This window comes from Staurois parvus, unplaced genomic scaffold, assembly GCF_062004578.1.
Source record: "Staurois parvus isolate SC_StPar_1 unplaced genomic scaffold, SC_StPar_1.0 ptg000153l, whole genome shotgun sequence".
Taxonomy (NCBI): Eukaryota; Metazoa; Chordata; class Amphibia; order Anura; family Ranidae; genus Staurois; species Staurois parvus.
In genome coordinates this window covers 10,138,782-10,159,188 of record NW_028317949.1, presented here as the reverse complement: position 1 = coordinate 10,159,188, position 20,407 = coordinate 10,138,782, and the positions used below count along the sequence as shown (strand labels likewise).

The 20,407-nt window shown below is 39.6% G+C and overlaps 1 protein-coding gene across 2 annotated transcripts in view; it reads left to right on the top strand.

The window, feature by feature from the left end:
- Nucleotides 1–20,407, top strand: part of CDH12 (cadherin 12) — a 1,084,366-nt gene that overhangs the window by 573,148 nt on the left and 490,811 nt on the right. The window contains exon 4 of one of the 2 annotated variants that reach the window (XM_089674840.1): nt 18,261–18,368. The exons of the other annotated variant lie outside the window; for it this stretch is intronic. The gene's annotated coding sequence lies outside the window, so the exon portion shown is untranslated. The remainder of the gene's footprint in view (nt 1–18,260; nt 18,369–20,407) is intronic. 2 annotated transcript variants of the gene reach the window in all.

Sequence of the window (20,407 nt, the reverse complement as noted above, 5' to 3'; positions counted from 1 at the left end):
AGACCGACATGCTCAAAGACTGGCCCACCATCTCTTCTACATGTGAATGCAGGGCTGGCACTGCCTTTTGGGCAAAGAAATGACGGCTTGGCACTCTCCACCGCGGCGCGGCACAAGCCATCATTTCTCGGAAAGGTGCTGAGTCCACCAGTTGGAAAGGGAGGGACTGCAGCACCAGCAACTTGGACAGGAGGACGTTCAGCTTTTGCACCGTCGGGTGCGTGCTCGCAAACTGTTGTCTCTTGGATACGGATTCCAAGAAAGACTGTTGACGGAATCCGAGAAGAGGAGTAGCAGGAGAAGGAGCATCTGAACGAGCGGAAGATGCCAACGAGCGACAACTCCCCTCAGCAGAGGTGTTGGAGCCTTGACTGGCTGATAGAGGGCGATTGACGACGTCGGGTGACGGAGCAAGTAACGGAGCGGGTGATGGAGCGGGGGCTGGGGCAGGCAGAACCGCCGTATGTTTATCACGGTTTTCCCAGGCCACCGAATGGTGACGCTGCATATGCTGACGCAACGCTGTAGTCCCAACATGGGCCCCCTGGCCACGCTTGCATTTCTGGCCACATAGTCGACATACGGCTACGTTTACTTCCTCGGGCGGCTTGAGGAAAAATTGCCACACCACCGAGTAGGAAACTTTGCCCCCGCTACTCTTCACTGGCTGACTGCTACTTCCTCCGTGCGCACCGGCACCACTACTGGCCGTGGTGGTAGGCTGCAGTGGAGCTGGTGCTCTACTCCGTGGACGTTTGGCTCCACTGACACTGATGCGACCCTGCTGCTGTCTCCTGGGCAACCCACCGACTGTTTTGCTCGCTGCCAAGCTGCCACCCTCTTCTCCTGATGATGCGGAAGAAATTGCCTGATGACGACGAGGCTGCCAAGTGCGATCAACCTCCTCATCATCAAGTAGGGTCTCCGCCTCACTACTAGCCCCCTCGGCTGCGTCTGGGTCAGGAGACAGACCTGTCTCTAGACCGGCTACCGAGCCACTCTCCTCGCCAGTACTTGTTCGCTTGGCTGCTGAAAAGGCCGATGTCTCCCCCCGTTCCTGACCGCCCTCTGTTAGCTCTTCCTCACTGTACAGTGGGGCTGAGCCCACAGCATGCGATACTTCGCTTGGTGAGGGAACAGCAAAGGACAGGGGCAGGTAGAGGACACGTGATTTCAGTGGGCTTGCTCCCGGGCCATGCCAACTAACGGTTGTGTCTGACGTACCCACCGACCGTTGGCTGTAGGTGTCAGAGGTGACCTGGGAAGAGGAAGACGACCGAGCCAACCAATCAATGACGGCAGGGTTGTCGGTGGAGACACGACCGCTGGATGACACCGGGAGCACTGGCCTCTGGCTGCGAATACTGCTGCCTCGACCCCTTCCTCTGCTGCCACGTCTGCTCGCTCCTAAAACATTGCCTCCTCTGCCACTCCTCTGCATGTTGTCTGACATACTATTTAATTCAACGATTAGGTGTCCCTGAGTAACAATTCTCTGGCACTCAGTAACAATTCTGTCTGTCCCTGAGTATGAATTCTGTGGCCCTGAGTAACAATTCTGTGTCTGTGCGAGTAACAATTCTGTGTCTGTGCGAGTAACAATTCTGTGTCTGTGCAAGTAACAATTTTGTGTCTGTGCGAGTAACAATTCTCTGGCACTCAGTAACAATTCTGTCTGTCCCTGAGTAACAATTCTCTGGCACTCAGTAACAATTCTGTCTGTCCCTGAGTAACAATTCTCTGGCACTCAGTAACAATTCTGTCTGTCCCTGAGTATGAATTCTGTGGCCCTGAGTAACAATTCTGTGTCTGTGCGAGTAACAATTCTGTGTCTGTGCAAGTAACAATTTTGTGTCTGTGCGAGTAACAATTCTCTGGCACTCAGTAACAATTCTGTCTGTCCCTGAGTAACAATTCTCTGGCACTCAGTAACAATTCTGTCTGTCCCTGAGTATGAATTCTGTGGCCCTGAGTAACAATTCTGTGTCTGTGCGAGTAACAATTCTGTGTCTGTGCAAGTAACAATTTTGTGTCTGTGCGAGTAACAATTCTCTGGCACTCAGTAACAATTCTGTCTGTCCCTGAGTAACAATTCTCTGGCACTCAGTAACAATTCTGTCTGTCCCTGAGTAACAATTCTCTGGCACTCAGTAACAATTCTGTCTGTCCCTGAGTAACAATTCTCTGGCACTCAGTAACAATTCTGTGTCTGTGCGAGTAACAATTCTGTGTCTGTGCAAGTAACAATTTTGTGTCTGTGCGAGTAACAATTCTCTGGCACTCAGTAACAATTCTGTCTGTCCCTGAGTAACAATTCTCTGGCACTCAGTAACAATTCTGTCTGTCCCTGAGTAACAATTCTCTGGCACTCAGTAACAATTCTGTCTGTCCCTGAGTATGAATTCTGTGGCCCTGAGTAACAATTCTGTGTCTGTGCGAGTAACAATTCTGTGTCTGTGCAAGTAACAATTTTGTGTCTGTGCGAGTAACAATTCTCTGGCACTCAGTAACAATTCTGTCTGTCCCTGAGTAACAATTCTCTGGCACTCAGTAACAATTCTGTCTGTCCCTGAGTAACAATTCTCTGGCACTCAGTAACAATTCTGTCTGTCCCTGAGTATGAATTCTGTGGCCCTGAGTAACAATTCTGTGTCTGTGCGAGTAACAATTCTGTGTCTGTGCAAGTAACAATTTTGTGTCTGTGCGAGTAACAATTCTCTGGCACTCAGTAACAATTCTGTCTGTCCCTGAGTAACAATTCTCTGGCACTCAGTAACAATTCTGTCTGTCCCTGAGTAACAATTCTCTGGCACTCAGTAACAATTCTGTCTGTCCCTGAGTAACAATTCTCTGGCACTCAGTAACAATTCTGTCTGTCCCTGAGTATGAATTCTGTGGCCCTGAGTAACAATTCTGTCTGTGCGAGTAACAATTCTGTGTCTGTGCAAGTAACAATTTTGTGTCTGTGCGAGTAACAATTCTCTGGCACTCAGTAACAATTCTGTCTGTCCCTGAGTAACAATTCTCTAGCACTCAGTAACAATTCTGTCTGTCCCTGAGTAACAATTCTCTGGCACTCAGTAACAATTCTGTCTGTCCCTGAGTATGAATTCTGTGGCCCTGAGTAACAATTCTGTGTCTGTGCGAGTAACAATTCTGTGTCTGTGCAAGTAACAATTTTGTGTCTGTGCGAGTAACAATTCTCTGGCACTCAATAACAATTCTGTCTGTCCCTGAGTAACAATTCTCTGGCACTCAGTAACAATTCTGTCTGTCCCTAAGTAACAATTCTCTGGCACTCAGTAACAATTCTGTCTGTCCCTGAGTATGAATTCTGTGGCCCTGAGTAACAATTCTGTGTCTGTGCGAGTAACAATTCTGTGTCTGTGCAAGTAACAATTTTGTGTCTGTGCGAGTAACAATTCTCTGGCACTCAGTAACAATTCTGTCTGTCCCTGAGTAACAATTCTCTGGCACTCAGTAACAATTCTGTCTGTCCCTGAGTAACAATTCTCTGGCACTCAGTAACAATTCTGTCTGTCCCTGAGTATGAATTCTGTGGCCCTGAGTAACAATTCTGTGTCTGTGCGAGTAACAATTCTGTGTCTGTGCAAGTAACAATTTTGTGTCTGTGCGAGTAACAATTCTCTGGCACTCAGTAACAATTCTGTCTGTCCCTGAGTAACAATTCTCTGGCACTCAGTAACAATTCTGTCTGTCCCTGAGTAACAATTCTCTGGCACTCAGTAACAATTCTGTCTGTCCCTGAGTAACAATTCTCTGGCACTCAGTAACAATTCTGTCTGTCCCTGAGTATGAATTCTGTGGCCCTGAGTAACAATTCTGTCTGTGCGAGTAACAATTCTGTGTCTGTGCAAGTAACAATTTTGTGTCTGTGCGAGTAACAATTCTCTGGCACTCAGTAACAATTCTGTCTGTCCCTGAGTAACAATTCTCTGGCACTCAGTAACAATTCTGTCTGTCCCTGAGTAACAATTCTCTGGCACTCAGTAACAATTCTGTCTGTCCCTGAGTAACAATTCTCTGGCACTCAGTAACAATTCTGTCTGTCCCTGAGTAACAATTCTGTCTGTCCCTGAGTATGAATTCTGTGGCCCTGAGTAAGAATTCTCTGGCACTCAGTAACAATTCTGTCTGTCCCTGAGTAACAATTCTCTGGCACTCAGTAACAATTCTGTCTGTCCCTGAGTAAAAATTCTGTGGCCCTAATAACGTTTCTGTGGCCCTAAGTAACAATTCTCTGGCACTGAGTGAAAATTCTGTCTGTCCCTGAGTATGAATTCTGTGGCCCTAACTAGCATTTCTTTGTCCCTAAATAACGATTCTGTGGCCCTCATTAACAAGTCTGTGTCCCTGAGTAATGGTTCTCTGTCCCTAAGTAACTTCTCTCTGTCCCCAATTCTCGTTTCTGTGGCCCTAACTCTGTCCCTGTCCCTAGTACAGAGCGGTCTGCCTCTGTTCAATGACTGCAGGCAAATGAAGATTTCCAAAATGGCCGCTATATATACCTCGACCATTACACAGTGCTGGCTGGCTGGCTGCTGATTGGCTGATGCGATCACATGTCGTTGAGGAATGCATTATGGGGCAGCGCGCCTTGTCTGCGCGCCTTCCCCGACATCCCCGCTCCGTCGCCGCACATGTCAGCCGCCATTTTCGGAAAAATTTCGATTCGCGCGTCCGAATTAGGCTGTTTTTCGGATTCGGCACGAATCGAAATTTTTCCGATATTCGACTCGAATTCCACTTCGGATACTTCGATTCGCTCATCTCTAGTTGTGGGGGTCTGCGGGCGGGGGGGTCATTAGTATCAGTGTATCCCTTTAAATAAATCCTGATGCTGCCCCTGCTTGTGAATACGTAAGGGGTACTTATACCCCTACCCATTCACTAAAGTGTTACATTCAGTAAAGAATAAAGAGACCAGTCTTTTGAAAAATTCCTTTACTTGAACAAAAAAGCAAAATGAAAAAAAAAAGGTTTTGTTGCATAACATACTTAAGGTTTAGAAAATAAAGCATGCTGTGTATGAAAATAATTAGTAGGATATACTGTTTAACTCTATGCAAAATTGAAATGTGGGGTATGAAACGAATACACTAGACAGAACTTACACTGCCAGGGGCTTTTGTGTTTTAGAAACATCTATACAGGCCACTTCCCAATGCAAAAATTGGGAATTCTTGATGGTAATCTTCTGGTAACTGGAGAGCACAAAAGCAATGCATCTAAAAACAAGTATAGCTACTGGTACCTTACCTTTACCAGTAATGTTAATTCGTAATTTTTGAAGGATATGACAGGTTCACTTAAAAAAATAGTAGCCAAGAAAAATATCTGTGCTCAGTTTAATTTTCATTCAATGTTATTTTTGTCTCTAATACTTGTTATTACACTTTTAATGGCAAGTGCTAATTAGGTGCTATCTATAATTTGTCTTTTGGCATGTTCCTTGTAATAGCAGTATTTTTAATTATGTACTGTATGTATTTTGTTAAATTTCTTTGTATCAGCACTGTAAGAATTCAAAACACCACTGAAATAAGGAATAGCAAATGCAAATCCTTCTGGAAATCTGTGCACAATGATCCTTCCCCTAACTATTGGCCATGGCATGGAGAACATACAAATGTGGACAGTGTTGTGGTATAGAATTCCCCATAACCTGCTGCTTCATCCAATTTATCATGTCCCTTTCTTCACAAACTTCCATAATGTTGTAATTTTATGTGTTTTCTATTAATTTGCACATAGTCTTAATTACAGTTTTTTTACACAATATGGGCTAAAAAAGTAGAGCAGACTAGAGTTAGGTTTCTAAGTTCATCCTTCGGGGACTTACAGTGTACCACAAAAAAATATACTTTAAAATATATAAAAATGTATACTAAAATAAACCATAAAACTAACATCCCTTTTTTTAACTATTGAAATAAACCAAGAGTCGTGTAGTAAAGAAAAAGAACTGTACAAAGTTTTGAACATTTTTTAAAATCCACTCTACCCTAAATCAAAAAACAATTTGACATGCATTATGTAGAAGAGCTACTCTCAGATTTGTACCCTTTAAAGCCTAAGTGCAGCCACAATAAAAAAATAAAAAACACTAAAATCCGCACAAGGAGCATAACTTACAGTCAATAGGATGTGCCAATTGTGCATGTGTTAGGTGAAATCTTCCTCTGCTCAGGGCCCCCCACCATCGCCACCATAAGCTTCTGGTGTGGCAGGGGTTTTAGAACTAAGATGCTGTCGGAGACTTTTGTGAAAACAAATCTATAAATGGAGTGGGTGGACCCAGCAAACATCCACCCATCCTCCATACATAGATACATTTCCATTCAAAGTTTTAGTTCAGCTTCTATGAACAGCAAAGCTAGGCAGAAAGGAACACTTGGTGAGAGCTTGTGACAGCTTCCATAGTTTTTATTAACCCGAAGGATTATGGCAGTAGGGGTGGAGGGGGGTGAATGGAGGATCAAGTCACCTAACAAAAGAGTCATCAGCACAAGGGACACATCATAATCACTGTACATTATGTGCTGTGATTTGTGTTTTTTATTTTGGATGCACTTTAAGACTTTAAGTAGCTTTGATGCAAAAACCTTTTACTGCTCTGTTCAGCAGTCTTGAAAGGACAACAAAAACAATAAGAAGCCATAGGTTTCCTCTGCGAGGTCACTAGACTGGAGGCCAGCAGTATGTTGGAATAAAATATTATTAAAACTGCCAACTACAGTTTTTGGAATTGTTTTGAACTTTATAATTAGAGATGAGCGAATTGAACCTGGCGAAGTGGAATTCGTTTCGAATATCAGGAAAAATTCGATTCGCATCGAATCCGAATTTTAGCAAACTTCGGGTGCACGAATCGAATTCTTCCCGATCAGCCGGCAAAAGTGTCACTGCAGAGAGCTCCGCTATTTCTGACAGTTCTGACAGTTCATTTACAGCGGTTGAAACATTGTATCTATTTGTTTCCATTTAGGATACAGATGTTTTTATTCGGAAATAAATAGATACAATGTTTCAACCGCTGTAAATGTGAAGGAACTGTCAGAGAACTGTCAGAAATAGCGGAGCTCTCTGCAGATACACTTTTTGCTGTACTGGAATTCTTCTTCTTTTCATTCTTCTTCTTCTTTTCATTCTTCTCCTTCTTCTTTTCATTCTTCTTCTTCTTCTTTTCATTCTTCTTTTCATTCTTCTTCTTCTTCTTTTCATTCTTCTTCTTCTTCTTTTCATTCTTCTTTTCATTCTTCTTCTTCTTCTTTTCATTCTTCTTCTTCTTTTCATTCTTCTTCTTTTCATTCTTCTTTTCATTCTTCTTCTTCTTCTTCTTCTTTTCATTCTTCTTCTTCTTCTTTTCATTCTTCTTTTCATTCTTCTCATTCTTCTTTTCATTCTTCTTTTCATTCTTCTTCTCATTCTTCTTTTCATTCTTCTTCTACTTCTTTTCATTCTTCTTCTTCTTCTTTTCATTCTTCTTTTCATTCTTCTCATTCTTCTTTTCATTCTTCTTTTCATTCTTCTCATTCTTCTTTTCATTCTTCTTTTCATTCTTCTTCTCATTCTTCTTTTCATTCTTCTTCTTCTTCTTTTCATTCTTCTTCTTCTTCTTTTCATTCTTCTTTTCATTCTTCTCATTCTTCTTTTCATTCTTCTTTTCATTCTTCTTCTCATTCTTCTTTTCATTCTTCTTCTTCTTCTTTTCATTCTTCTTCTTCTTCTTTTCATTCTTCTTCTTCTTTTCATTCTTCTTCTTCTTCTTTTCATTCTTCTTTTCATTCTTCTTCTTCTTCTTTTCATTCTTCTTCTTCTTCTTTTCATTCTTCTTTTCATTCTTCTTCTTCTTTTCATTCTTCTTCTTCTTCTTCTTTTCATTCTTCTTTTCATTCTTCTTCTTCTTCTTTTCATTCTTCTTTTCATTCTTCTTCTTTTCATTCTTCTTCTTCTTCTTCTTTTCATTCTTCTTTTCATTCTTCTCATTCTTCTTTTCATTCTTCTTTTCATTCTTCTTTTCATTCTTCTTTTCATTCTTCTTCTTCTTTTCATTCTTCTTTTCATTCTTCTTCTTCTTCTTCTTTTCATTCTTCTTCTTCTTCTTTTCATTCTTCTTTTCATTCTTCTCATTCTTCTTTTCATTCTTCTTTTCATTCTTCTTTTCATTCTTCTTCTTCTTCTTTTCATTCTTCTTCTTCTTTTCATTCTTCTTCTTCTTCTTTTCATTCTTCTTTTCATTCTTCTTCTTCTTCATTCTTCTTTTCATTCTTCTCATTCTTCTTTTCATTCTTTTTTTCATTCTTCTTCTCATTCTTCTTTTCATTCTTCTTCTTCTTCTTTTCATTCTTCTTCTTCTTTTCATTCTTCTTTTCATTCTTCTCATTCTTCTTTTCATTCTTCTTTTCATTCTTCTTTTCATTCTTCTTCTTCTTCTTTTCATTCTTCTTCTTCTTTTCATTCTTCTTTTCATTCTTCTTCTTCTTCTTTTCATTCTTCTCTTCTTCTTTTCATTCTTCTTTTCATTCTTCTTCTTCTTCTTTTCATTCTTCTTTTCATTCTTCTCATTCTTCTTTTCATTCTTTTTTTCATTCTTCTTCTCATTCTTCTTTTCATTCTTCTTCTTCTTCTTTTCATTCTTCTTCTTCTTTTAATTCTTCTTCTTTTCATTCTTCTTCCTCTTCTTTTCATTCTTCTTCTTCTTTTCATTCTTCTTTTCATTCTTCTTCTTCTTTTCATTCTTCTTCTTCTTCTTCTTTTCATTCTTCTTTTCATTCTTCTTCTCATTCTTCTTTTCATTCTTCTTCTCATTCTTCTTTTCATTCTTCTTCTTCTTCTTTTCATTCTTCTTCTTCTTCTTTTCATTCTTCTTTTCATTCTTCTTCTTCTTCTTTTCATTCTTCTTCTTCTTCTTCTTCTTCTTTTCATTCTTCTTCTTCTTCTTTTCATTCTTCTTTTCATTCTTCTCATTCTTCTTTTCATTCTTCTTCTCATTCTTCTTTTCATTCTTCTTCTTCTTCTTTTCATTCTTCTTCTTCTTTTAATTCTTCTTCTTCTTTTCATTCTTCTTCTTCTTTTCATTCTTCTTCTTCTTCTTTTCATTCTTCTTTTCATTCTTCTTCTTCTTCTTTTCATTCTTCTTTTCATTCTTCTTCTTCTTTTCATTCTTCTCATTCTTCTTTTCATTCCTCTTTTCATTCTTCTTTTCATTCTTCTCATTCTTCTTTTCATTCTTCTTCTCATTCTTCTTTTCATTCTTCTTCTTCTTCTTTTCATTCTTCTTCTTCTTTTCATTCTTCTTCTTTTCATTCTTCTTTTCATTCTTCTTCTTCTTCTTCTTTTCATTCTTCTTCTTCTTCTTTTCATTCTTCTTTTCATTCTTCTTCTTCTTCTTTTCATTCTTCTTTTCATTCTTCTTCTTCTTTTCATTCTTCTTCTTCTTCTTTTCATTCTTCTCATTCTTCTTTTCATTCTTCTTTTCATTCTTCTTCTTCTTCTTTTCATTCTTCTTTTCATTCTTCTTCTTCTTTTCATTCTTCTTCTTCTTCTTCTTTTCATTCTTCTTTTCATTCTTCTCATTCTTCTTTTCATTCTTCTTTTCATTCTTCTTTTCATTCTTCTTTTCATTCTTCTTCTTCTTTTCATTCTTCTTTTCATTCTTCTTCTTCTTCTTCTTTTCATTCTTCTTCTTCTTCTTTTCATTCTTCTTTTCATTCTTCTCATTCTTCTTTTCATTCTTCTTTTCATTCTTCTTTTCATTCTTCTTCTTCTTCTTTTCATTCTTCTTCTTCTTTTCATTCTTCTTCTTCTTCTTTTCATTCTTCTTTTCATTCTTCTTCTTCTTCATTCTTCTTTTCATTCTTCTCATTCTTCTTTTCATTCTTTTTTTCATTCTTCTTCTCATTCTTCTTTTCATTCTTCTTCTTCTTCTTTTCATTCTTCTTCTTCTTTTCATTCTTCTTTTCATTCTTCTCATTCTTCTTTTCATTCTTCTTTTCATTCTTCTTTTCATTCTTCTTCTTCTTCTTTTCATTCTTCTTCTTCTTTTCATTCTTCTTTTCATTCTTCTTCTTCTTCTTTTCATTCTTCTCTTCTTCTTTTCATTCTTCTTTTCATTCTTCTTCTTCTTCTTTTCATTCTTCTTTTCATTCTTCTCATTCTTCTTTTCATTCTTTTTTTCATTCTTCTTCTCATTCTTCTTTTCATTCTTCTTCTTCTTCTTTTCATTCTTCTTCTTCTTTTAATTCTTCTTCTTTTCATTCTTCTTCCTCTTCTTTTCATTCTTCTTCTTCTTTTCATTCTTCTTTTCATTCTTCTTCTTCTTTTCATTCTTCTTCTTCTTCTTCTTTTCATTCTTCTTTTCATTCTTCTTCTCATTCTTCTTTTCATTCTTCTTCTCATTCTTCTTTTCATTCTTCTTCTTCTTCTTTTCATTCTTCTTCTTCTTCTTTTCATTCTTCTTTTCATTCTTCTTCTTCTTCTTTTCATTCTTCTTCTTCTTCTTCTTCTTTTCATTCTTCTTCTTCTTCTTTTCATTCTTCTTTTCATTCTTCTCATTCTTCTTTTCATTCTTCTTCTCATTCTTCTTTTCATTCTTCTTCTTCTTCTTTTCATTCTTCTTCTTCTTTTAATTCTTCTTCTTCTTTTCATTCTTCTTCTTCTTTTCATTCTTCTTCTTCTTCTTTTCATTCTTCTTTTCATTCTTCTTCTTCTTCTTTTCATTCTTCTTTTCATTCTTCTTCTTCTTTTCATTCTTCTCATTCTTCTTTTCATTCCTCTTTTCATTCTTCTTTTCATTCTTCTCATTCTTCTTTTCATTCTTCTTCTCATTCTTCTTTTCATTCTTCTTCTTCTTCTTTTCATTCTTCTTCTTCTTTTCATTCTTCTTCTTTTCATTCTTCTTTTCATTCTTCTTCTTCTTCTTCTTTTCATTCTTCTTCTTCTTCTTTTCATTCTTCTTTTCATTCTTCTTCTTCTTCTTTTCATTCTTCTTTTCATTCTTCTTCTTCTTTTCATTCTTCTTCTTCTTCTTTTCATTCTTCTCATTCTTCTTTTCATTCTTCTTCTCATTCTTCTTTTCATTCTTCTTCTTCTTCTTTTCATTCTTCTTCTCATTCTTCTTTTCATTCTTCTTTTCATTCTTCTTCTCATTCTTCTTTTCATTCTTCTTCTTCTTCTTTTCATTCTTCTTCTTCTTCTTTTCATTCTTCTTTTCATTCTTCTTCTTCTTCTTTTCATTCTTCTTTTCATTCTTCTTCTTCTTCTTCGTCGTGCCCCGTGACTGCCCAAATGAGTGAAGTGTGCGGTGATTCTAAGATCGACGGCACTCATCTGCATGTCATACTGACTGACAGTATTATTTCTCTTCCCCAGGAGACTCCAAGGGCATTTAAATTAAAGGTACAGTGTTCTGCACTAATATAAAGGCTCTCTGAAGCCTAGAAACCCTTTTAATAAGTTAAATTCGCGGTGAATAAATTCGCATCGAATCAAATTTCTCCCGCAAATTCGGCGAATCAGCCGAATCGAATTTTTGAATAATTCGCTCATCTCTATTTATAATATGTATTTAAAGCCTTTAAAAAAAGGTTTTATAGAAGAAAGGGATATTTAAAACAGTACATCTATTGTCACTTTAATGAGCATTGGCCAATTATAATTTTGTTCATTGCTTAAAGAACTTTAAGAACACATTAATGCAACCTCAATCTTTCGATTAACTTTTCAGGTACAGCACCCACTGCTGACGGAACGTTAAACTATGGTGCATTGTTGAACCATGAGCATGCACTGATCAGCTTGGTTCCCAGTCATGTAATTACCATGACAGTCAAACATGAATACATGAGGTTTGTTTAAAATATACTTGCCTGTTTTCAGCTGTAACTGAGCCTTACACAGTTCACTAACGTATTTTAAAAAATAAACAAGCAAAAGTAAAAAAAAACACTTTTCAACACTGTCCATTTCTAATCTTATAATAAAAGAGTTAGAGGGGTGTTTATTAACCACTTGCCTACTGGGCACTTTTACCCGCTTCCTGACCAGGCCAACTTTCAGCTTTCAGAGCTGTCGCATTTTGAATGACATTTGCGCGGTCATGCAACACTGTACCCAAACAAAATGTTTCTCTTTTTTTGAGACGGATGGAGATTTATTTTGGTGGTATTTAATCACCACTGGGTTTTTTATTTGTTGCTAAACAAACTAAAAAAGACTGAAAATTTTGAAAAAAAAAGTTTTTTATTAGTTTCTGTTATAAAATTTAGCAAATAAGTATTTTTTCTCCTTCACTGGTGTTTGCTAATGAGGCTGCAGAAATGGGTACCGATAGGCTGCACTGATGGGTGGCACTGATGGACACTGATAGACAGCAGTGAAAGTTGGCACTGATGGGCACCACTGATGAGGAAGCACTGATAGGCGACACTGATGGGTACTGACAAGCATCATTGATGGACACTGAAAGGCAGCACTGATGGGCACTGACATGTGGCACAGATAGGCAGCAATGACGGGTACTGAAAGGTGGAACTGATCAGAACTGGTAGGCGGCACTGATCAGCACTGATAGGTGGCACTGATTGGCACTGATAGGTGACACTCATGAGGAGGCACTCATAGGTGGCACTAAGGGGCATTGACAGGTATCACTGATGGGCACTCAAAGGCAGCACTCATATATGGCACTAATAGGCAGCACTGATGGGCACTGATAGGTGGCACTGATTGGAACTGTTATGCAGCACTGATGGGCACTGATAGGTGGCACTGGTTGATACAGATAGTTTGCACTGAAAGGCAGCTCTGATGAGCACTGATATATGGCATTGATATGCACTGATGGGCACTGATATGTGGCATTGATGTGCACTGATGGGCACTGATATGTGGAATTGATGGGCACTGAAAGGTGGAACTGATCAGAACTGGTAGGCGGCACTGATCAGCACTGATAGGTGGCACTGATTGGCACTGATAGGTGACACTCATGAGGAGGCACTCATAGGTGGCACTAAGGGGCATTGACAGGCATCACTGATGGGCACTCAAAGGCAGCACTCATATATGGCACTAATAGGCAGCACTGATGGGCACTGATAGGTGGCACTGATTGGAACTGTTATGCAGCACTGATGGGCACTGATAGGTGGCACTGGTTGGTACAGATAGTTTGCACTGAAAGGCAGCTCTGATGAGCACTGATATATGGCATTGATATGCACTGATGGGCACTGATATGTGGCATTGATGTGCACTGATGGGCGCTGGTATGTGGAATTGATGGGCACTGAAAGGTGGCAATTAGGGGCACTGAAATGCATCACTGATGGGGCTGCACTGATCATCAGTGTAGCTCTCCCCTCTGAGTAATGTTGCTTATTGGCTCTCAGTTGTCAGCATGAGGAAAGGAGAGCCAATAACTGGCATTTCCTATTCACATGTGATCAGCTGTGATTGGATACAGCTGATCACATGAGACAGCCTGTGTAATTGGCTCTTTACTGCGATCAGTGATCTGCTATGTCCCAGGGACATAGCGCACCACTGATCGCCAAGCCCAGTGCCCTCGGAGGCATGTATGTGCAGCTAGGGCGGGAGAAGATCATATGATGTCCTCCCAGAATGGGAGAGCCACTGCCCACCCATCATTTCCTTCTATGGAGGGTGTGAAGACACAAAGGAACATCAGAGCGGGATCTCCATCAGCAATACATGTAATTTTATTGAACAATTAAAAAATAGTACATTTACATGTAAAGTTCTTGACAAACAGCTCTGGTGCAGATCTCAAAATAGAAGCAATTCCAAGTGTGTATAGTAAAGGACCATTCAGAATCCCTCAGCCGGCATATGGAGGGAGGGAGTTTGACATATATGACAAAGAAGGCGTGTCCTTTGAAACCCATTACTGGCCCCTCCTTGCCCTTCCTCTCCTTCCTTCCTACAGTGTATGGAGATCCACGAGGCAGTGTAAGCGGTGTCGGCCATTAGCAGAGTTTGACAGCGGCCAAACTCCCTCCCTCGATATGCCGGCTGAGGGATTCTGAATGGTCCTTTACTATACACAATTGGAATTGCTTCTATGTTGAGATCTACACCAGAGCTGTTTGTCAAGAAATTTACACGTGAGTGTACTATTTTTTAATTGTTCAATCAATTATTACATGTATTGCTGAGGGAGATCCCATGTTGCTATTCCTTTGTTTCTTCCAGCTAATTTTGGATCTTCCTAGGTCTATTAGTAGCTGCAGGATCATTTAGCAATTTTCATTCTGAGATTCGCCCTCCCCCCCCCCCATCCCCACAGTCAATTGGACATTGTAACTTGAAAGCTGGGACCTGTAGTGTGCTAGATGGGTTTGTGATTTGTTTTTTTTTATATGGTGGGTGGGAGGCTGTTAAAGCAGTGCACTAAACTAAAGCTTTATATGTCCCTATAAAGTAAGGTAAAAAGTATTTAGGTAAGCAAATAATCATAGAATTTTTGTCAAGTTAATGGACACACAGGGGGAGATTTATTAAAAACTAGAGCTAAAACTAAAATTCGAGCACTCAGAATCTGAAGCAGCTGTGTATAGTAGCCAATCAGTTTCTAACTTCAGCTTGTTCAATTAATCTTTGTTAATAAATCCTGAAAGTTGATTGGTTTCTATGCAGAGCTGCACCAGATTTTGCACTCTCCAGCTTTAGTAAATCCCCTCCATATTGATATTGCGAAATTTCACCTGAGCTATTAGACTTCAACAACCACTAATCATGAAAGAGTTAAAGGTTTGTGTAGGTAGGCAGATAATCAAATGAATTGTGGTTTTAGATGCACTCTCATTACATTTTGGATATTGCTGACATATTTCAGAGTTGCTTCTTTGCTGTTGACCTCTATCTAATCTCCTTTACTCTTTTTCTGACCATCTTCAAAGCTTCTACAAGCTGTTTTTAAATTCTTATTGACTTGTAAGAGGAGAACAAACTACGAACAAAAGTCATGTACACAAGCCCTTTTTTAATATTTCCGAAGGCACTCTCTTACTGCCTTTTTTTTTCCCAGTGCTCTGTAGCTGGTATTACAAGCCTGGGTAGCACACTGTATATTTGTACCCAAAAACTCTGAGCAGAAAATTTAAGCAGATAATCAAAAAATCATGTGCCTGGGTCAGGAAATCAACAAAAAAAGCCTGACACGCTAAGCAGTCTTTCTATCAATGTTTTCACTCTAGGTTTACACTTGTTTTACCCAAAATTATCATATTTTTCCCCAATTAATTTTGATTGAAAAATGTGCAAATCTTTGATAAATAGATCCTTTAGCATAACCCTTAAAGTTAACTCACAATCGTTAAAATGGTACTTAGAGTGGAACTTCTGCCCAAATTGTCTAAGGTTCTAACCCACCCCAATGGAGATAATAAATTCATTTTTTGTCCCAATGACCACACAGGAAATTATAAAAACTTCCTCAATGAGGTTTTTACAGCAGTAAAAACCTTGCAAAAGTTCTAGCCTTTTCCAGGTCTGTTCAAAAAGGAAAAAAAATGTTGTCTGGAGTTATTGTTAAAATGATAATTACCACTTAACCTAAAGCATTTACTCTATTGCCCCTAACCTTCACCCTTATCCTGAGGCAGTCCATACATACCTGCAGGTTGAACAGCAAATAAAGGTTCCACTATCCACATACTGTATGTGGATGGGGGGAATCCTCCCTGCTGAGCTATTGTATTCTGACAGCAGGGAGACTCCCCTGCCATTAGAATACACAGATCAGTGCTGCTGGCACTGGGAACTGATTGCTCGGGAAATACATATTACAGCTTAGATGGCTACATTAGTTTTCTTTTTTCAAATGTATTTGCTTTATTTTGAAATCAATGTAATTGGTAACAGAAGATGCAGGCAGATAACGTAGACAAGATTTTCAGCCAGATTGGCATATTTTTATTTCATTTGAGGTAATCTAACAGATATAACAATACACTTTAAATTGTATATTTAAAAACTAAACCCAAGAACAAAAATGCAAAATGTCTCAGCTTATAGCCCTTAGATGTGGTGACTGTCTTAATTTTCTATATTTTTTTAAGCTAAGAACATTTTCAGTAAATACAGAAAATACTTGTTGATCTTGCCGGAATCTTGCCAGGTCCTTGTCACTTCCTGTGAGCTGCACAGAAGAATATCTTCCTTCCTAGCTATCTTTTGTAATACACCAATTGCCCTGCCCTCCATGTAATGGAGATGAAGAGAGTTGGGCAAGTTTGTAGTCCATATCAGGAGAGCAGCCTAGGCTGACAATCACATCTCCCTCCAAAGATATAGGACAGGAATGACATAGCCAAAGGAAGAGTGCTATTTGTAGGATTACCAGGTGAAAATGAAGAAAAAAAGTTTAAAAAAGAAAAGAAAACAAATGCAGCCACCACACCAATGACTAGTAAGCTGCAATATATTACATCTTTAGTTCTGAGTTTAGATATATTGTACTTTAACAAATCAAAAGGGGTAAAATAAGAGAAATGTATTTTTAGAGTTTACATACAGTTTAATTCACAATTATCTATAACATGAGACTTTCCTGATGCTGAAATCATAAACGTAAACTCAGAAAACAAGACCCAGGCTGGTGTAAATACTGCTTTGCTTACTTTCATCCTGTCTGAAGCTTACAATGTCTAGCGTAGATAGCAGCATGCCTGCAGACCATCTGATTTAATGTTGTCAATGTCATGCACCATAAATCATGATTTCTATACTACACAAGATACACATAATCATCAGAGAAACAGATAGAAGAAGTGAGAGCCAGAATAAATTTAGCTAAGCCTTGTTGAACCCTGTCTATCCCACTAATATAAGTTATTCTATAATAGCGAATTGTGTAAAACAGAATGTACTTCTATTAGTGTTTTGTATACCTTCTGTATTTAAAATGATGATAGAATGAATGCCAAAACAAAATGTTTACACACGCTGCTTTTAGGAGCATGTGGTGGGATTTTTTTTCTGCCTCTAAATGCCCCTCTATGTTAACCCATGCACGCGTAGGCATTTAGAAGCATTTAGTGGCAGGGACTTTAAGAACCAGGCCAGTGCACCCTAAATGTATGTTAATAGTAGGTGTATCAAGAGCTTAAGCATTAATTCATGTCAATGGCCAGAATATTATTCTGGTCAGTTAAATGAATTAACTCCCAAGTGATTGACATGCCTAAAATCATTCAGATGCATCTACTTCCATCAAGAGTTTTTTCTGCCAAAACGCTGCTGCCAGGAGGAAAGGCATTTAATGTGGCATGCCATACTTGGTAATTATTTCAAATTAGATATGCTGACAAGCTGCTAGTGTCTAACAATGTTGACCAACCACGTTTGTGCCTCTTGCACAGTATAAGTAACCATTGTAAAAGAACAACTGTTGACCAGTTCTCCTCTGGAGGACCGATCCATGCATGTGTATGTGTCAAGAAACACTTCCTTTTGTTCAATATGGGATGAGTGATCTGACTGAATTCCAGTAATTCATATATACTTTACTAATTCCCCAAATGTATATGACAGTTAGTATAGACTGTGTGAAAGATAAAGCCTTATCTCAAGGCTTGAATGCATAACAATGTTTGTAGTGCTTGATTGGGAAATTCTATAAGGCTACATGGCTGCCCCAGGTTGGAATCATATCTGGGTGGCATCTCTAGGAAGTGCTATTTAGGCCCCTAGTCCACCTGTACCTGCTGTTGTGCTCGAATTTTCCCAATGTCTGTCTCATCTGATAAGATTGCTGAAGAGAGTGTGTAGGAATTGAATGCAACAAACTGTTATGCTTAGTGAGGGTCTAGAGCAGAGTAAGTACAGAGTGGTCTCATGACAAATAAAGCACACATATGTGTGTTCCCCAGGTGGGCAAAGATTAGCCAAGATCCCTCAGTGACACCATGTTCTGTGTTTATGAAATTCCTGACACAAATGTGGAACACTTCTTTAACCCTCTCTCTGCTACTGATCTTCCTGCTGTGTGTCTTGCTAACTCCTCTAACTCTTTGACTGCACATGAATTGAATAAATAAGGTTTGTATTAATTTAGTGCTGGGGATACCCCTGATCATAGGGGGACCCTGTGGTGGTCTGGCTGTCAAGAAGGTGGCACTGGTCAAATATTTTAGAAATTGAGGCAGTAGTTTAGATCCTTAAAAGGGAGAAGAATTCATAGAGGGATCTTGACCTTATGAATTGTTTCTCAGGTAACTTGTCAGATGAAACAAGTTGGAAGAAGGCTTGCAGAGCTTCATGCAAAACTGACACGTGAAAGGAGGAGGCTTCTTCCAGTGTTCAGTGCCCCCCACCTTAAGGTAAGCCTGTGGACATATTGTCACAGAAAATATGAATCTCAAGATTTTGTTTGTGTGGCATCATAAATCATTGGGATGTGTATGGAAGATTCCCTTTGAAGAAATTTTAGATCTAAAATTGTGGAGTGGCCTTTGTGCAATGTCATCATGATATTTTACATTATTGAGTATAAGGTGTTGAATTATTGAGCCCAGGGGAGGACTGACAACTCATGGGGCCCCCGGGCAATAGGGGATCATGGGGCCCCTGTGTCCTTGCCCAAACTCAAAAAAGCTTATGAAAAAGGTACCAGGGCATGTCATGGGGCCCCCTACTGACCCCGGGCCCTCGGGCAGTGCCCGAGTTTCCAAATGGTCAGTCCGCCCCTGTACAGCTTCCTTACAGATTAGACACCCAACAAGGTGTTTAATTTTATTTTTAGCTGTATTAGGCTACGTTCACACTAGCATTGTGTGCAGGCGGCAGAAAGGTGTTTGGGAAGTGTTTTTACCACTTCCCAAACGCCTCGGACAATTCTGCACATTGCAGCACATGGTGCTGTTCTAACAGGAGCGTCGCAGCAAAACGGACGCCTCTGGTCGAGTCAGGAGGCATTGAAGCCTCCTATTCTAGTCCATGGTGCCGCTCCGCAAACGCCGGCCGGTGCAGTTGCGATGTGGTTGCGGGGCATTTGCGGAGTGGTAACACCACTCAAACTTCATTATAGGCATTTGTAGGGCATTTTTAACACTCGGCAAACACCTAGCAACTGCCGCTGAACCGCGCATGCGGCGTTTGCCGAGCGTTAAAAAACGCTTCGCAAACGCCGGACCAACGCTTGCCAAACGCTATAGGGGCATTTGGCAAGAGTTGGTAAAATAGTCAAGTGTGAACGAGCCCTAACTGTAAGAGTTTTTAAGCAAGTAGAGGATAAGAGAGGAAATATAATTGTGTGTAAAGTGTATGTTTAAAAGAAGAAACATACAGTTGGAAGAAAAAGTATGTGAACCCCTTGGGATTACGTGGAGTTTTGCATGAATTGAGCATAAAATGTGCTCTGAACGTCATCTAAGTCACAACAATAGAAGAACACAGTCTGCTGAACATAATACTACACAAACATTAGATGTTGCCATGGTTTAATTGCACATAACATGTAAACATTCACAGTGCAGGGAGGAAAAAGTATGTGAACCTTTGGACTTAATAACTGGTTGACCCTCCTTTGGCAGCAATAACCTCAACCAAACGTTTCCTGTAGTTGCAGATCAGACCTGCACAACGATCTGGAGTCATTTTGGACCACTCCTCTTCACAAAACTGTTTCAGTGTAGCAATATTCTTGGGATGTCTGGTGTGAATCGCTCTCTTAAGGTCATGCCACAGCATTTCAATCGGGTTGAGGTCAGGTATCTGACTGGGCCACTCTAGAAGGCGTATTCTGTGCTGTTGCAGCCATTGTTTTGTTGAATTACTTGTATGCTTTGGGTCATTGTCCTGTTGCATCACCCATCCTCTGCGGAGCTTCAGTTGGCAGACAGATGGTCGTACGTTTTCCTGCAAAATGTCTTGATAAACTCTGGAATTCATTTTCCCATCAATGACAACAATCCGTCCAGGCCCTGAGGCAGCAAAGCAGCCCAAACCATGATGCTCCCTCCGCCATATTTCACAGTGGGGATGAGGTTTTGATGTTGGTGTGCTGTGCCTTTTTTTCTCCACACATAGTGTTGTGTGTTCTTCCCAAACAACTCAATCTTGGTTTCATCTGTCCACAGTATATTTTGCCAGTAGTGCTGTGGAACATCCAGGTGCTCTTTTGCAAACTTCAAACGTGCTGCAATATTCTTTTTGGATAGCAATGGCTTCCTCCGTGGTGTCCTCCCATGTACTCCATTCTTGTTTAATGTCTTCCTTATTGTAGATGTGTCAAAAAAAATGTTAGCATGTGCCAGAGATTTCTGTAGGTCTTTAGCTGACACTCTGGGATTCTTCTTTACTTCATGCAGCATTCTGCGCTGTGCTCTTGCAGTCATTTTTCCAGGACGACCATGCCTAG